Genomic DNA, 17,531 nt, shown 5'->3' on the forward strand with positions numbered 1-17,531 from the left:
CCGAGACTGCTGGGCGGATGATGACTGGATTAGAATATCGTCCAGGTAGCACTGGACTCTGACTGGTACATTTCTTAGTTGTGCTGCCAGAACCGCCAGAATCTTGGTGAACACCCTGGGCGCTGATGACAGGCCGAATGGAAGTGCCCTGTATTGAAAATGGTGCCCCCTGTAGGCAAACCGTAGAAAGCGGCGGTGAGCCAGAGAGATAGGGATGTGCAAGTATGCCTCCGTGAGGTCGATCGATGCCAGAAAATCCCCTTTCCTTACGCTTCCAAGGATGGAGCGTAGTGTCTGCATTTTGAATTTGCGGTATTTTATGTAGAAATTTAGCCTTTTCAAATCCAAAACGGCTCTCCAACCCCCCGAGGGTTTTGGGACCACGAAGAGGATAGAATAAAACCCCTGGTCTCTCTGGTTCATAGGCACCGGCTCTACGGCCCGTATGTTTAGAAGGTGCTGAACGGCCTCGTTCATGAGCCTTCTCTTTGTTGGGTTTGTGGGACAGGGGCACGGGCGGAAGCGGTTCGGGGGCTTTGAGAGAAATTCTAGAGATAGACCATGACGTATGGTGTTCCTGACCCATACGTCCGTGGTGGTCTCTTCCCACTGGGGAGCAAACCCTGCTAGTCTGCCCCCTATGGGAAGGTCTGGGCGGGAGTCATCTGGTACGGCGGAAGGGGCGGTTGTTCCCCCGAAAGGGCCGTCTTCCCTGTGTTTGCCTATGTCTTGTGTTCTGTCTGTCCCCCTGTCTTTCCCTATCCTGTCTAGCTTGGAAGGGTTGGGAATTTTGAAAGTAGTTGACCCTGGCTTCCGTACGAAAGGATTGTTTCCTTCCCCAGGAGCCGGGTCTCTTGTCCTGCCTTTTAAGCATGTGTTTAAGGACCTTGCGCTTGTCCTTGTTCTCTGTCAGGTATGGCGTTAGTGCCTCACCAAACAGCTTTGCCCCTTGGTACGGAGCCGAAGCCAATTTCCACTTGGATTTGGTATCCGCCTGCCAGTTCTTTAGCCAGAGGATGCGCCTGCTCGTGTTGTTTGCCGCCATTGCCTTGGCTGAAAACTTGGTCGCTAAAAGTGTTGCGTCCGACGCATATTCCGTGGCCGCTACCATTTTGCTGAGTTCCTGATGAGTGCGTATATCTTCCATGGGAACCCGGCCCTGTAGCTCACGGAGCCAACAAAGTGTGGCTCTGGTGAAAAAGGACGCGGAGGTAGACGCCCTGGTAGCCCAAGCTATTGCCTGGTGCGTTCTCCTGTAGTTGGACTCACTCTTTCGGTCCTCGGCTTTAAGAGCCTCAGCAAAATCTCCTGATATGGCCGTGTCCGATATCAGGGGACCTATGGGTTCGTCCACCACCGGCACCTCCAATGTTCCCTCTAGCTCCCTTGCTACGTTAAATAGCTTCCTCTCCGCATTGCTAGGAAGCGGTAGGGAGGTTGGCGCTGCCCACTGTTTCCTTATTGTGTTTAGGAACATGGTCGGGCATGGTATGCGGTGTTGAGTGGTTACCTTTTCGGCGAACGTCGGCTCAGCCTCCGTGTCAACTGTGACAGGCTCCGCTGGTGTCCCATGCCCCAGATGGGCTGTGGCCTCAGCCTTGCGCAGAATAGTAACAAAAAGAGAAGGGTTAAACAGGCCGCTGAAGGACGGCCCTTGAGGTGAGGTGTCCTCCTCCTCCTCAGACATTTGAATCCCTTGTGACGTACCTGGCTGGTCCAGGTAAGCTTCCTCAGAGACCGACGAGTCTGAGACGGAGGAGAGGTCCTGATGGTCCTCCGTTTCCTCCCGATGCCTCGTTTTAAGTCCTAGAGACTTGGCTTTTGAAGTTTGAGCCCTGGCCTCAAATGCACGGTCCACTGCCTGTGCTATTAGGGTAGCTAGCAGATCCCCCGTCAATGCAGGAGGAGTGACCATTGCCTGCGACCCTGCAGGTGCTGTGGTTAGCATGGTCCTCGGGGTTTCCTGTAACCTCCGTGGGGAGGGGGATCGGGAGAGCGATGAGAATTCGCCTATCCCACCCTCTGTTTGGGACTGTGATGAGCTCCCTAATGACCAAATGGCCCGTGGGGATGAAGGGAGACCCAGCGGTAGATCAGGACCTATTCCCCCATTCTGCCTATTTTCAATTCTGGCCCTTTTCTGGGCTCTGTCGAACTCTTTTTCTAGGGCTTGGTGTCTTCTGATTGCCTGTTTGTCAGCCTTCTTTGATGACTTCCTTGCAGCCTTTCTAGGGGCTGCAGAGGATTCCGAATCCTCTGAAGCAGGTGCTCCAGAGGATGAAGGTGGGGCTCCAGTGGAGGGAATGATTGCTTCCTCCATTCTCCACTAACGCTGGGCCGCGATAGGGGGGACCCAGGTAGTAGGAGAGCTCCAACTTTGAGTAAGGACAGGCGCACTACTGGGGGCGTCTGGAACTCAGGAGCAGACTCTGCCAAATTGTCAGAGTTAGTCACTGTGCACGGATAAGAACAGGCACGCTAATGGGAATGCCTGGAACCCGGCTTGACTATGGTGGGTAAGGACAGGCACGCGACTGGGGATGCCTGGAACCCACCACTAAATCCAGAGGCGTACGGGCCACTAATGGGGGACCCGAAGTCTGGAAGGAGCCAAAGGCAACTAAACACAGTTAGTTATGAAAGGTTCTTATTTACTTTAGGTAGAAGACACCAAGTCCTGGAACCAGTAGCTATGTGTCTGATTTGAATGTCTCTGAATGAATAATAGATGCTTTAGTACCCCAGTACTGCTTGCCTATTAATTCACTCCAGCGGCTGAACCTAGCTTTCTTAAGGAACTTTAACTCGCCTGTTTGGACAAAAAATATGGCCGCCGCTGCCAGGAAACTACTGCGCATGTGTTAACAAGGCTGCCTATGCCACGTGCGGTTGTAACAAAGAGCTGCGCGTGCTTCCAGCTGTGCAGACAATGGCGCCTCGTTTAAAAAATCCTGAGCAGCCTGGAGTGAAAAGACTGCTCCTTCGCACGCCAGCTGTTTCCCTTAATCAATCTCCCTCCCAGCATGCGTCCCCTTTGTCCTCCGCTTCCCTCGCTAACTGCTTGCCTTTCTGTCTTTTTTTTTTGTTTGTTTTAAACGCGAGGGGTTGCCCGAGCCTCCCCGTTTGTTTAAGGCGGCTGCCGGCTGCTGGAAGGTGGCTGGGGTTGGTTAGGGAGGGGAGTTAGGGATTTCCCCCTTTTAAGTGGGGGTGGTTTCCCCTGTAGGAATCTGACTTCCTGAGTTTTACAATTTAGCAAGGAAATTTTTGAGTGGTCAATTAAATTGAATTAAATTATCTCTAATTAACTTTTAAACTAAGCAATTTCAGCTACTAGAAAAAATCCCCCCTAATGGAAAGGAACTATACCTGCCCAGGAGCCAAAAGTTGTAGATGTCTCTGCATGGCCAGATCAGTCAAGACTAAAGGATCATGGTCCAAGACGGGGCGTGGCAACTTTGGCTGACTGATCTGATTGGCCAGGAATACAGTCTCAACCCACTGCGTGGATTATCCATCTCCAGTGCTGGAGAACATGCTTTCAATCTGCTAGGTGGGCAGAAGCTGAGCAAGAGACGGGAGTTCACCCCACCATGCAGTGCTAGGGCCCAAACCACTGGAGCAGAGACTATCTCTATGGTCATTAAACCATGCTTTAGTCTGTTGATTAGAACTTAATAATAAAAACCATAAAAAGAGCACATTTGGGAATATTTTAGTAAAGTTTATATTTCTTCCATAAAAGACAAGACTACAAAATGCAGTAATGAGCAAAACCGTGAAAGGTTAGTGCTACGTAAAGTAGCATTGTAAGAACTCTGTTTGGAAGCTGCTGAAAAGGAGCATGTGTTATATGCAGGACCTTCAGGTTAATTAATGTTGCTATGTCATTGTCAGTTTTTATTAAGGATCTTCTGATTAGAGATTTGTGTTTATTTGCTTGTTTTATTTACAGGATTTATTTGGCCATTTATCTCATACAATGACTCTAAGTGGCTCGTAACAATCCATAAAATATACTGTGACAAACCATACACCTTCACAGCTCAGTTCAGTTCCTCAAACTGCTGCTAGAATTCTCATCTTTAAGTAAAAGCTGTAGCTGTTGTTATAATGTAGCAATTTAATGCTGTTAAATAATTACTTAAGTACAAATAAAGCTATTAACGTTAATTACATTTATTGTTCGCATTGTATGCATACAGAATACTACAATAGGTACGCAAACTGCACTAAATTAATGTACCTACTATACTACAAGATTTGCTGACTGTATCTGTATGAACTTTAATGTCATCATTAGTCACTACTACTGCAGAATCACTTCACAGCAGTGTTTCAATCACATCTGAAATATAGTTAAAATAGACATAGTTAGCTTTGTAATTAAAATATAGATTGCAGCATGAAGAAATTTATTTAAAAATCATTCTGTTTATGCAACAAATTCTCCTTTCCATATACTAAGAATGTAAACTTTAATAATGTTGTTTTATCGTACTTCATTATAATTTGGCTTAGGATAGAGTTCACTGAATAGACAATATAATGCAGGAAAATTATTGTAGAACATGCAAAAGAAATATTGTCAACAATTATATGTACCAAAAGAATGGGGCATCTCCCTTACTAATACAATACACCAGAAATACAAAAATTGTAGTCCTTGACTTACAACCATTCATTTAGTAACAGTCTGAAGTTACAACAGCAGTAAAAAAAGTGACTTATGATAATTTTTCACACTTACAACTATTGTAGCATCCCTGTGGTCATCTGATCAAAATTTGAAAGCTTGATAACTGACATGTATTTGTAATGATTGCAGTGTCTCAGGTTCATGTGATCCCTTTTTCCGATATTCTGACAAGCAAAGTCAATGGGGAAGCCAGATTCACTTGACAACTGTGTTACTAACAATTGTTGTGATTCACTTAACAACTGTGACAAGGAAGGTCATAAAATGGGGCAAAACTCACTTAACACTGTTTTGTGTAGCAATGGAAATTTTGGGCTCAATTGTGGTCGTAAGTCAAGGACCACCAGCATTTATAAGTAATAGTAAAAGCTTGCAACAAAGTATTAAAAGAAATTTCAAATGTGAGGAATGCAAGATGAGTAGTGAATACTTCAGAATAATATAAAGTTACAATGCTCATTTAATGTAACCCCTCCTAGCAAAAGACTTCAGTGCTCCAGAAAACAAAGGCAAATATAGTACTTTTATAACACAGTTTCACAGAAACTAGTTTGTAACTGTTGTTAAGAAAAGAGATGAAACCTGTTAATTCCATAAAATGAGTATTGAGACACTTGGAACTAAGTATCAAGAGCTAGTCTATTCTGATGTGAGTGTGTAAACAAAATTGTGAACTATCAGGGCCAACATTCTTAATATGAAATTAATATGAAATATTGAAGTCCATAATGGTTACTGTTTGATATTATTCAACATGTGATGGCATTGAAGTTTGGCAGCTAAGATTCTATTCAAAGTCAAGGTTTCCAGGTAATATAAAGAGATTAATAAACTGAGATTCAATTCTAATTGAATCATTGAGAAAACATAAAACATTTGGCAAAATGGGATTAAAATAACAGGAATGGTAGACTTTCTAGAACATTAATCTTGGAAAAAATATCAGCAGGGTAGTGTCAATGCAATTTTTTTAAAAAATATTCCCATACAACTATATTAGAGATCATAGTAATTAATGAAGACAACACACAGCCTCCAAATTATCACGAAAATATCTACAGTGAACTATTGCATAAAATGTGCTCTTTATCTGGAAATTAAGCATTGGATGCTTTATCATTACAGCAAATACAACAGTCTCTCTCATGCACATACACACTATAGAGCACTAATTCAGACCCACTCATGCACTGAAAAAAGATCAAAACAAAATTAAATGAGAAGCAGATCAGAAAAGGAACAGTTTTTGGACAGGACTGGAAGAATAAAAAGAACATAGAAAAATATATACAAACTTGATTTAGAGATTAACAGAGTATACATTACAAGTCTACCATAAAGATTTTTCATCCATGCCAATCAAAACCATTTAAAATTTATAAGTCATAATTCTAAGAACATAAGATTCCAAGACTTTCTAAGAAAAAAAAGTTGTATTCTCCTGCTACAAAGGATCTCTTTTGGCATGATGCTATCTTGCATATAAATTTTGTTCTTAAAAAACTGTTTAAAATACCTTTTGTAATAAAGGCATCAGAATTAATCATAGGACAATGATAATGGATATGGTAGATTCTTATGATTGCAAAATGCTGACATTACAAGGCTAGGAGAATTATCATTCTTCAGCAGTCATACAATGGTCCAAAGAATGTCATTCTCTTTTTGTATCTGAACATGCATTTTATCACTGAGAATCTCACTGGAATACTATATAAATTTTTTTATCTGTATATGGCATGACCAACCCACCAAACCCTAGCAATGTGGTTCCACAAGATTGTAAACTTTTAACATAAAAAAATAAAAAAAATTGGCCCAAGTCTGTGGCCCAAGAAATTCCTCTTCACACAATGAAGCCCAGACAAGCCAAAATGTTGGACACACCTATGTTGTATCTACAATTTCCTTTGAAGCTAAAAAATTTACCTAAACAATTTCTGGTAGAAAAATGAGATACAAGCATCTCTCTTCCAATTGCTTTGATAGCCGATAAAACACTTTGGACAGGTCCTCATGTCCAATCCTAGAAGCTCATCATGCCCTCATGGTGTTGTATTTGGCAATGAATTATTTCAAAGAATACTTGTATCAGAAATAGATCAATATACATTATCTGAAACACACAAAAGCACACCACTCAAAGAAGTGTGCTTGAGCATTCGGAAAAGATTTGAAATACCAGAGAAAACTGAACCAGTGCAGTTTTGCCTCTGAATCTATCTTTCTTTTTCCTGAAATTAGTTTCTCCCATAAATCATTTTTAGTGAGGCAAATCACCTCTTTTCTCTCCTGATCCACATTCCATGTGATTTTCTCTCTTTTTTGGGGTATGTTTTTCCCACTTTACCATTTCCCCAAAACACACACACACATACACACACATGACTAGCAGATCTATTGATCTCGGATTTTGATAGACCAAGGAAAAAACAAAAAATAGACAAATTTTCTGATCTTTCTATGTCCAGCAACCTCAGGTGAAGTGGCATTTCTACACATTTGCTATCCTTTTAGAATTTAGCAGACTGCTATTCTAGATGGAATCATTCCCCCACTCAATCCTAAGCATCCTAGATTATCCATGGAAGAAGTTCCATGTCTAAAGAAAAAGTCCACTTTCACACTGAACAATTAAAGGCAGTTCTAGGCTGCTTCAGCAACTGGCTGTAAAAGAGATGAGATGACAACATGAGGATATGCCAATAAAATCCAGCTAATAAAGTATCTTTGTATCATAGCAAAATACAATGAGGTATATTGTTATATTTGTTACAGATTAAAAAAACCTAAATATATTGAGTTCACAATGGTAGATTAGACTATCACAATACTGTACTTACCTAACCAAATTACTAGTGTACATCTACAAAAAAGCTTGGCAAAATAATTACCAGTTTTGAGACCCAAAGAAAAGGAATGAATTATCTTTTTCTGTTAGTCAAAATGGCTTCCGTATAACTGTTTCTATATTTTTCTAATTTAATTATTTACTTAATTTATTCTCATGCTTGGCAGATAGTACTATCTCGAATTATCTTTGTCCATGACTACAGTACATGACTGCTTCAAAAGTCATCGAATTTGGTACTCGACGCATTTTGAAGTAAAAATGTATCGATACTTTTTTATTTAATACTTGATGCCCTGCAATAGGAAGAAGGGATATCTGTGGAGAACGAAGTCAGCCATGCTAGGAAGGTCACTGAAAAAAGGAAACAGGGGAGGCTGACAGAAAGTTGGCCATGCTGGAAAAGTTGCTGACATAGGAAAAGGGACAGACAGGAAGTCCTTCCCAGCCAAAACAAAGGGTCATGTAGTAAGTTTGTTTGGTACTTGTCAACCAACTAACGATGAGGTTCTACTGTATATAATTTCCTCCAATTGTAAAATATTCTTGGGTTAAACACTATTAAATATACTTCTGAGCAATTTTTATTAATTTCTGAGATCTGTGTGCAGAGTTTTCTGGGGATCTCCTATTTAAGAAAGACATAATTGATAACTTTTGCATCCAGCATTTATTGTCTTTCCTTTCTAGCTCTACATTAATTGAAACTAGGCATCACAGGATGTTTTCTCTCAGTTGGTTGTCACTCTTTGTAAGATTTATTTTCTTGACTTCAGGCAGTCTATATAACCAACCAAATGTATCTTCAGAAATAATTTGTATTTGATTTATTAATATTTTTCACATTTACAACTATTGTAGCATCCCTGTGGTCACCTGATCAAAATCTGAATGCTTGGTAACTGGCATGTATTTATGACGGTTGTTGTGTCTCAGGTTCATGTGATTACTTTTTGCAATCTGCAAGTCAAATTTACAAGTAAAAAAAAATAAAGAAGGGTGATTTTGAAGCAAGAAAAACCACATGAGCATATATGGAAAGAAAAAAAACTAATTCAACTCTCACCGATTCATTATTCTATCTTACATGTTGAAGGAAGGAGGGCAGATATACCTTTTTGAAAATATTTGTAATAATTTTTAGATAATAACACAAGTTAGATTGCTGTTCAGATACGCAAAATTGAAGCACTCCTCTATCAGGGAAAATCCTTTCATTTCACCTATTAATTTCATATGCGGGATGCCTATTGTTAACTATATTTCAAAGTTTGACAACTTAGCTAAAACATATGTATTAGTTCAAGATTCAAACATTCTAGAAATAAATTTTAATGAGCCTTTAGGCAAATTAGAGACCAGTTATTTCAAAGACAAAACATCTGAGAATATAATATATAAAGGATGAATCACATAATCAGACTTTAAAAAGACATCAGATAGGAAAATATTACAACAGACTTAGGTAAAATGAGATAGTAACATTTTACCATGATAGATTTTGGTTCTAGGCAATGCTGCACTCTTGCCAAAAGAAAAACTTGAGTCAATATCTTGTGCAGTATAGGTAGTCCTTGACTTATGACCGGTCATTTAGCAACCACTTGAAATTACGATGGACTCTATAAAAACTACCTATGATCCAGATTCAAAGTTCTGACAGCTGCCCCCCACTCTGCCACATGACTGCATTTTGGGCACTTGGCAACCAGCCTGCATTTGCAGCCATTTCCATGTCCCAGTCATGTAAGTGCAATTTACAACATGTTTTGCCAGAAACTGGCATTTATTCTAATTTCTGGTGGAAATGCCCCCTAGCAAGTGGGTTTACTTAATGACGGTGGTGTCCTTTTAACAAGCACCGCAAAAATAGGTGGTTGTAAAATTGGGTGTGGTCACATGAAGACATGTTTTATCACTGACACAAGTTATGACTGAAATTGCGGGCTCAATTATGATCATAAGTCAAAGACTACTTATATAGCGATTTCCCTTTTGTTTATTCTTTGGCAAAAAGAATTAAGTACACTTTATAGAAAGCAAAACACTACCTGCTAATAATTCAAGTTACTAATCACGGAATAAAGTCCAGGTTTACAGAAACTCATTTTTAAAAAATAATAATAAATGAACTATATTTCAAATATATCACAATTCAATTTGCACCTCATTTGATATTATACAACTTCTTCCCCGTTCTCAGTCCTTTGCTCTTGGCTTTCTTCTATCCTAGCTAAGATTTCATCCTTTAGATTTGGTAGTTTTATCTGCATCCATTTTCAGTTTCTCTTGGGATATTTTGATTTGGTTCTATAAAAGTTCTATTTTTGTTTGCCCTTGTACTTGGCTACTCAAAGACTTGCTGGTTAAGATACATATAACATAAAATCCTTCTGCATTGTCTGTCAATGAAGCTATTCTTTTGTCATTATGCTATCTTTAACATGGCATCCTTTCCAACTTTTCTGATGTCTAGATGTCTGTTAGATTTTTAGTTTTAGAAATATCATATACACATATCCATGCTAGATTACCTTTTATCCAACTAAGATAATTTTAATCTCTTACCCAGTCTTTTTTGCATGTCATTATTTCTACTAATTTCAAAACAGAATATATATGTACCTCTATATTATCTGTGCTGGCAGTTAACCGAATAGAAAACAGAACCTTCCAATATTCTTTTTCAGAAACAAGTTCTGCTCACCAGAAAGAGGAATCATTTTTCTTGTGCATGTATAATGCTGATCATAACTATTATTTTTAAATTGACTGCAGCACAGCCACTGCATGCATGGGGTTAACAAAAGGGGGAGGGGTACACTCAGATACACCCTTATCAATACATGTTCTATGGCTATGCACTTTTGGGGCAAACATGTTTTGAATGAGTTATTGCCTAAGTATCCCTTTCAGACTGATACCTTGATTAAAGGGATCAAGTCCAACCAGTTATTGCTGCTTTCATGAGTTTCTTTGCCACAGGAATGCATAATTTAGCAATGTCAAGTTTAATTTATAAACTGAGTTTTATAATGTTAGAACAAGATTATCATTTAATTTATGTGCTGCTCATCTCACAGTTCAAGGCAACTCTGAGCAGCTATATTTATAGTAGTAATCAATAAAGTCAACTTGCTATCACGTCTTGAGAATATCAACATTGAGCAAATGCATGTAACTTTTACACTTAGTTCCTAATTTGGGAGTTTGGGTAAAGGTCAAAAATGAGAAATGAAAAATGAATAACAAAGGATGATTAGATCAAATATAAATGTGTTAACGTTGTTATAGTTGAAAACAAGCCGGTTTAGTGTGGTCTGCCCAAGAGGCAGAATACCAAATTATTTTACAAGTTTCCCAACAGTCTTTGTAGATGAATAGAACTCACATGCAAATCATATATAAACTATTATGTAGAACCTTCATTCCTGCTTAGCCTCCCTTAGGAAGCCAAGCAGAATTGTTGCAAAGTGTGAAGCAGGTAGAAACCACAGTTCTTACTGGAATTGTTTAGATCAGTGGTTCTCAACCTGTGGGTCGAGACCCCATTTGGGGTCGAATGACCATTTCACGGGGGTCGCCAAACAACACAGTCCATCATTTTCCCCCCTTTTCCTTAGCTGTGCTACTCCCTTTTATTCTATTGGTTTTTGAAAGCCAATAGAATAGACTCTTGAATAGAGTCTAATTCTATTGGCTTTCAAAAGCCAATAGGAATTGTCCAGGCTGTCTCTGCCCTGCTGAGCCCGCCAAAAGTCCCATTCTGCAAACGGTGCTGCAAGTTGTCTGCAGCGAAGGCGAGCTGCCTGGAAATTTCCACCCCTCCCTGCTGAGCAACTACTAAAAATGTAAGTAAAAGAGGGCCAGGGGTGGGAGGCCAGCGGGCGCAGGGAGGGTTGCTGGTGCGCGTGGGGCCCGGCGGGTGCTTTACCTCCCTTGGGCTGGCCCAGCTGGTGGCCCAGCCAGTGGTCGGCCTGCACCATCTCTGCCGCTTCCCAGCTACGCCTCAGCCAGTGCAGGGGGCGGCACCATGCATGCCCAGCGCTCCCGGGCAGGGAAAGTCTTCGACTTACGACCGGTTGGGTAGTCCTTGACTTACGACTGGTTGGGGTCGCGGCATTAAAAAGGTTGAGAACCACTGGTTTAGATACTACTGCTGGCAAATATCATCATCACCCAGCTTTTATCTAGTAGAGAGATACTGCTCTGTGTGTACTGAACTGACTGCATACCTCATTCACACACTCATGCCTATACGTTATGCATTATTATTTCAATAACATGCATGCATGTGACTAACAGGCCTATCAAAGTCAGAAAAGACTACAGTGTCAAGTCTCTATGCTCATACAGAAAGCTGCAGAATAATTTCAAAATTTCTGGCTCAAGAGAATTATTGGACAAGAGTTCAGTTCCCTGTTGTGGAGAAAGTTTATTTCAGTGAGCCAGTCAAGTCCTTTAAAACAATTTATTTGATTTTATTCTCCCATCTGGTACTGTTTTCTCTTACACCAATCTATAGCAATTGAGCATCCTCAATTCTCACTGCATTAATTGAGATTCCCATTCTCTTAAACTTCCTCCCTCCCTAAAGCAAAATGCATAATGCAGTAATGATTTTGTCTCACAATAATGGAATTAGAAAAGATATATTTATTCATTTTCCTCAAGCTTCTAAAATTTCATGCAGAAAATTTTGAAGATCCAAAACACTATTTATTAAAATTTGTGTGCCCCTTTTTATTTGAGGAGTTCAAGGCTGTGTTTATATATATATATATGTGTGTGTGTGTGTATACACACACACACACACACACACATATATATATATATATATGTTTTCTGAGGTTTTCGCGGGTGTTTGTATGTAGGTCTTTGGTTATTCGGGTTTTCTCCCGTGTAAAATTGGAAGTGTCTTGGCGACGTTTCGACGTTCGTCATCTTCAGGCTGGTGTTTTCAGCTTCGTGAATATATATATTCCTCACAACTTCCCTGTGAGATAGATTGGGCTGAGTCAAAGCACCTAGTGCCAGGTAATGCATTGAACTTCTGTGGTTGACAGTCTCCCCAGTGCAGGGGTAGACAATCTTAGCTCTTTTATGACTCATGGACTTCAACTCCCAGAATTCCTGAGACAGCTATGCTGGCTCAGGAATTCTGGGAGTTGAAGTCCATGAGTCATAAAAGAGCCAAGGTTGCCTACCCCTGCTCCAGTGCAAGTCTAGCAACTTCACCATTATAACACACTGGCAAAGAGGTTTTTTTTGTTAATAATTTTATTGAGGTTTTTAATGCATGTAGTAAAAATGAATACAAACTGAACTAGAAGAAAAAAAAGAACAATCAAAATTCAGAAGCTGCAGAAAAAAAGAAAAAATACAGACAGTCCTTGGGTTAAGAATGAGTTCCACTCCTAAGTCTGTCTTTAAATTGAATTTTTATGTAAGTTGGAACTCATAACTATGAACAGACTATTACTAAAAATGGCAGACTGAATTCTCCTTCCTTTCATGAACTGCTGAAAACGGACTGCATATTAAAATCAAATTGCTTTAGCAGTTCATCAAAACACTGCACACTTTCAGCAGTTCATCACTCATGGAAGAACACTGTTGATTTTAGCAATAGGCAACCTGTTCATAAGTAGGAGTTATTAGTATGTTGGATGTTCTTAACCCAGGGACCACCTTTAAAAGAAAAATGCAACAAAGACATTAATAAAAAACTGGCTTTCAACATCTTCATCACACAAAGCATAAGCTAATATACAGTAGTTTTAACATACTTTTAAAATTACAAAAACAAAAAAACACCATCATCATCTTTTCAATCCTAGTTCAGCAAAAAGTCCAAAACTTACAAGAAATATTAAATACTTATTCTTGGTCAAACAGTCCATCTACCTTTATATTCCTTCTTGTTCTGCACAACTTGGACCTTTAAGTCATTATGATATCACAGGATTTGATCTTTCACTATTCTTTAGTATTCAAAAGATTTTGAAACTTTCAACCAGCCTATTTTGTAAATCCCATAAAGAACTATCATCCAGGATTTTTTGTTACAGCTATTCCATGTCCAAATCTTTTGTTTTTATATATTCTTGTTTTGGTAATTTTGTTGTGTTCCATGTCTTTGGATTCCGTACTGTCTATGTCAGGTAATTTTTTTTTACAATTTTTTCTTATCATCTTCAAAATGTATCCATTAAAATCTACATCCATTCTGAGACATTATTAATAGTTCAGTCCATATATTAAAAAACATTTTAAAATAAGAAAAAAGTTATAGCTGGCTTAGCTATTTTAACCTTTTTCTGCCTGCTTCTCTAGTTTCTTCTACTGTCCATTTGCAATTTTCATCAAGACTCAGTTCCCAATATGAGTTTAATTCCATTTTAATCATTTCCCACAAGTATATTATTTAATTCTATACTTGTTTTTCAAATCTTAAAGCAAAAATAACTAATATTCCAAATACTTGGGTCCAATATATGTAATTCTTAAATCAAAACCCTTTTTTGTGACAACTATATATCATTTTAAATTCTATTTAAAAATCGTAAGTCCAAAGAAGATAAAATTCAAAAGGCATCAAATTAAACTTCTATTTTGAAATTTATCTCTAGCAAAATGGTTAAATTGAGCATTTCTAAAGGTGATTAGAGAGCGTCTAATGTCCTTATGAAAGGCTTTGCTGCTGCTGCTGCTGCTGAAAGCCAAGAGGGGGTCTCCCTTGGAAGCTTGTGCTCAAATCCACCACTGTTTCAGGGTCTTCTCACTAGGAGCTGCCATGCAGAGCACTCACGGGCAATTTCCGAGAGATCAGAAGGACATGTCTATTTGCTAGTCTTTTGTTCTTCACAGTGGTCATCATCTGTCTCATCTGCAGAGATGCCTCTACCGACAGTCATGACTCACACTGGCAAAGTTGTTAGAGAAAAAGAATTTGGCAAAACGAGACTTTTATCTATTTAATTTCTACTAGGGGGAATATTTCCTAAGCAAAATTCACTTTAAGTACCTGTTAGCCCTATTCATGTACTTTGAGTAAGAGTGTCAAACTCTGATTTATGAATCTGAATTTATAGGGTGATACTAGGTATTAAAGAGTATCACTGAGATCTTATACTATGGCTGTTCAACCAAAGTACCAAAATTTCATATTGTCTTGGTCTCTCCCTTTAGACTGGTTTTCCTTATGCATCTAGTCAAAGCAGAACCACCATAGTGCATCACACTTAAGTTGGAATGTAACAATTTTCCAAATTTTAAAGCTTAGTTAAGAAAATTAATAATAGCATTTTACTTACTTAAAAAAACACTTATTGACCTCCATTAGATGGACAGCCTGGAATTTGTTTCCCTTTTCTGACCTATAATGAAAATATTTATTGTTTAATCCCAATGCTATTATGTATGAATGCCATTGGATCAATCAACCCATCCCATCAAATATGTCAACTTGATGCTCCTTTTTATCTAATGCTTATAATATATTAGGTGAGAAATGGTTTTGGTCTAAATGTTACTGAAATGTTTACATGACAACTTACATGAAGGAAATGGTCAAATTCCTTGTTAATGTTACTCATTCCTCTACTTTCCCAGGGCCCCTTCAAAGCTTTCCAATAATATTGTTTCATATGATAAAAATGATTGAATAAATATGCAACAACTGCTTTTGAGGTTTATTCTATAAAATGAAATTAAATGTAGTTTTTGCCAGGAACATTAACAAAATGTGATACACTCCCAAATCAATTGAAGTCCTCGCTTTGAAAAATACTGTAGAAAAAAAGTATACAATTGCATTAGTTCCTCAGGTTATCTAGGTGCTATTTGGTTAAAAAAATAGTATTTAGCATGCTCTTTCAAAAAAATAGCCTTAAGATCCCTTGCCCTGTCTTACAAGCAAACACAAATGTTACTGCAGCCCTGAAAGTATATTAGTGTGCTCCAGGAAAACTATTTTTGAAAAACCACTTTTGGATTATCTAGTATGTGTTTAATCTGATCTCATTCCATAGTCTGCAAGCCAATCAAGCTTGCAAGCTGTCATTACAGAAGAATGGGTGACCAAATCATGTCCATCTCTTTTTCATTTCGAAGTCTTAAACACAACAATCTGATATATCTTTTAAAAAGTTAGATCCATTAACTTTTATGTAGCAAATCGCCCCTATAAAAATTCATTGTTTAGACCAGGGGTGTCAAACTGCTGGCCTGTGGGCTGGATGATGCGTCATGGCAAAACTGCGCCCGCCCCATTGCCAGCAATGGAAAAAAAGTCACAATACATTGCGATACGTCATGTGACATTGCGAGTTTGACACCCCTGGTTTAGACAGTGAAGGAAAATAGCTTTGGGGATCTGACTTCCAGCAGTGTGCCAAGCACAAATACTGTTTGCGTTACTAAATCAACAGTTGGTATACAGTATACGATAAAGTATGCAATTTAACATTACAACACATCCTTACCCTCTAATAGGGATGGATGATCCAAAATAAAAATCACTCTATGATTTCCTTTCTTCTTCCATCATTATTCTTAAACTAAACAATTTTGATATTGTACAAGGACAACTTTTTCATCTACTTTTCAACAGCTCAAGTAGTTGACCTAGCTAGGTAAAGCACTTTTAAGATTTTATCATTTTTCTTCCAAACAGCAACTTAGCATAATAAAGGGATCTAAATATGCATGGAATTGGAAGGGGAGAGTTCTGGGGTTGTAAGAAAAATAAAAAAAAATATCAAAATCATGTTATGGTTTTGTAGAAAAAAATAAGTCTGATAATCCTATATTAAGAGGCAATTCCCCGACAGTCTAGAGGTCCATTCTTCCCTTCTATATAAACAGTAGTGATTTTGAACATGTCTGTAAATTGTTCTCACTGGTTTTCATTATTTAGTGACACAATTACTGGTAGTCCTCAACTTACGATCACAACTCAGCCCAAAATTTCAGTTGTAAGTGAGAGTTTAAGTGAGTTTTGCCCCTTTTTACGATAATTCTTGCCACAGTTAAGTGGCAAGTTAGTAACCTGGTTGTCAAGTCAATCTGGCTTTCCCATTGACTTTGCTTGTCAAGATCGCAAAAGGTGATCATATGACCCCAGGACACAGCAACGGTCATAAGTATGAACCAGTTATCAAGCATCTGAATTTTGATCACATGATCATGGGGATGCTGCAAAGGTTGTAACTGTGAAAAATGGTCGTCACTTTTTCAGTGATGTTTTAACTCTAATGGTAACTAAATGAACTGTTCTAAGCTGAGGATCAGCTGCATATCTTTTCAAGAATTAGGGTTTATTAAAAAGGGGAAATAAAAAATGACTCTTGGAACTGTTTGTTGATTGGTATCAGCCCTTTGAGGTAGTTCAGACAGCAAACCAAGGCTCTGAGTACTAAGACTACATTTACTGTATGGTTACAATAACAAAATATTACAAATCTGAAAGCATGTCCCCAGTCCCCTGCCTTTACTTTCCACAGAATTAAGGAAAGTCATTAGTTTCTCCATTTTCTCCATCATCATCCCTCCTTTGGACTCAGATTTCTCTTATCAGACTATTGCCTACTTGAAGCTATTCCTTCTATCACCCAAGGTTATTCTCACAGTTCATTACATCTGATTTCAGGAGTGTGGACCCAGGATCTAGAAATTGTCTTGTGATCTTTTTGTCAAGAGCCTTAATGTCCTCATTTTCCTGTTATCACTGATTATACCCTATCCCCATCACCTCATTGAAGGAAAAGAACATCCAAGAGGTGAACTTTACTGAGGGTGACTGAGATATCTTTTACTGAGAGCCATGAAATCTGACAATTGTAATGCTGTTAGTAACTTATCAGGATGAATTGAGAACAAAAGGAACACACTGTAATATGTTTCAACTCAGCCAAGGCTTTGTTTAACATTCTTTAAAGCTAGTTTTGTCTAGCATGTGGGTAAGTGTGAAAATAAGGTAGC

The 17,531-nt window shown here is 38.7% G+C and overlaps 1 protein-coding gene across 5 annotated transcripts in view; it reads right to left on the reverse strand.

The window, feature by feature from the left end:
• SPIN1 (spindlin 1) overlaps positions 1-17,531 on the reverse strand; it is a 56,164-nt gene that overhangs the window by 34,274 nt on the left and 4,359 nt on the right. For 4 of the 5 annotated variants that reach the window (XM_039361409.1, XM_039361415.1, XM_039361416.1 and 1 more), the window contains exon 2: positions 14,864-14,926. The exons of the other annotated variant lie outside the window; for it this stretch is intronic. The gene's annotated coding sequence lies outside the window, so the exon portion shown is untranslated. The remainder of the gene's footprint in view (positions 1-14,863; positions 14,927-17,531) is intronic. 5 annotated transcript variants of the gene reach the window in all.

This window comes from Crotalus tigris, unplaced genomic scaffold, assembly GCF_016545835.1.
Source record: "Crotalus tigris isolate CLP2741 ecotype Arizona unplaced genomic scaffold, ASM1654583v1 scf7180000019264.1261149, whole genome shotgun sequence".
NCBI classification, from domain to species: domain Eukaryota; kingdom Metazoa; phylum Chordata; class Lepidosauria; order Squamata; family Viperidae; genus Crotalus; species Crotalus tigris.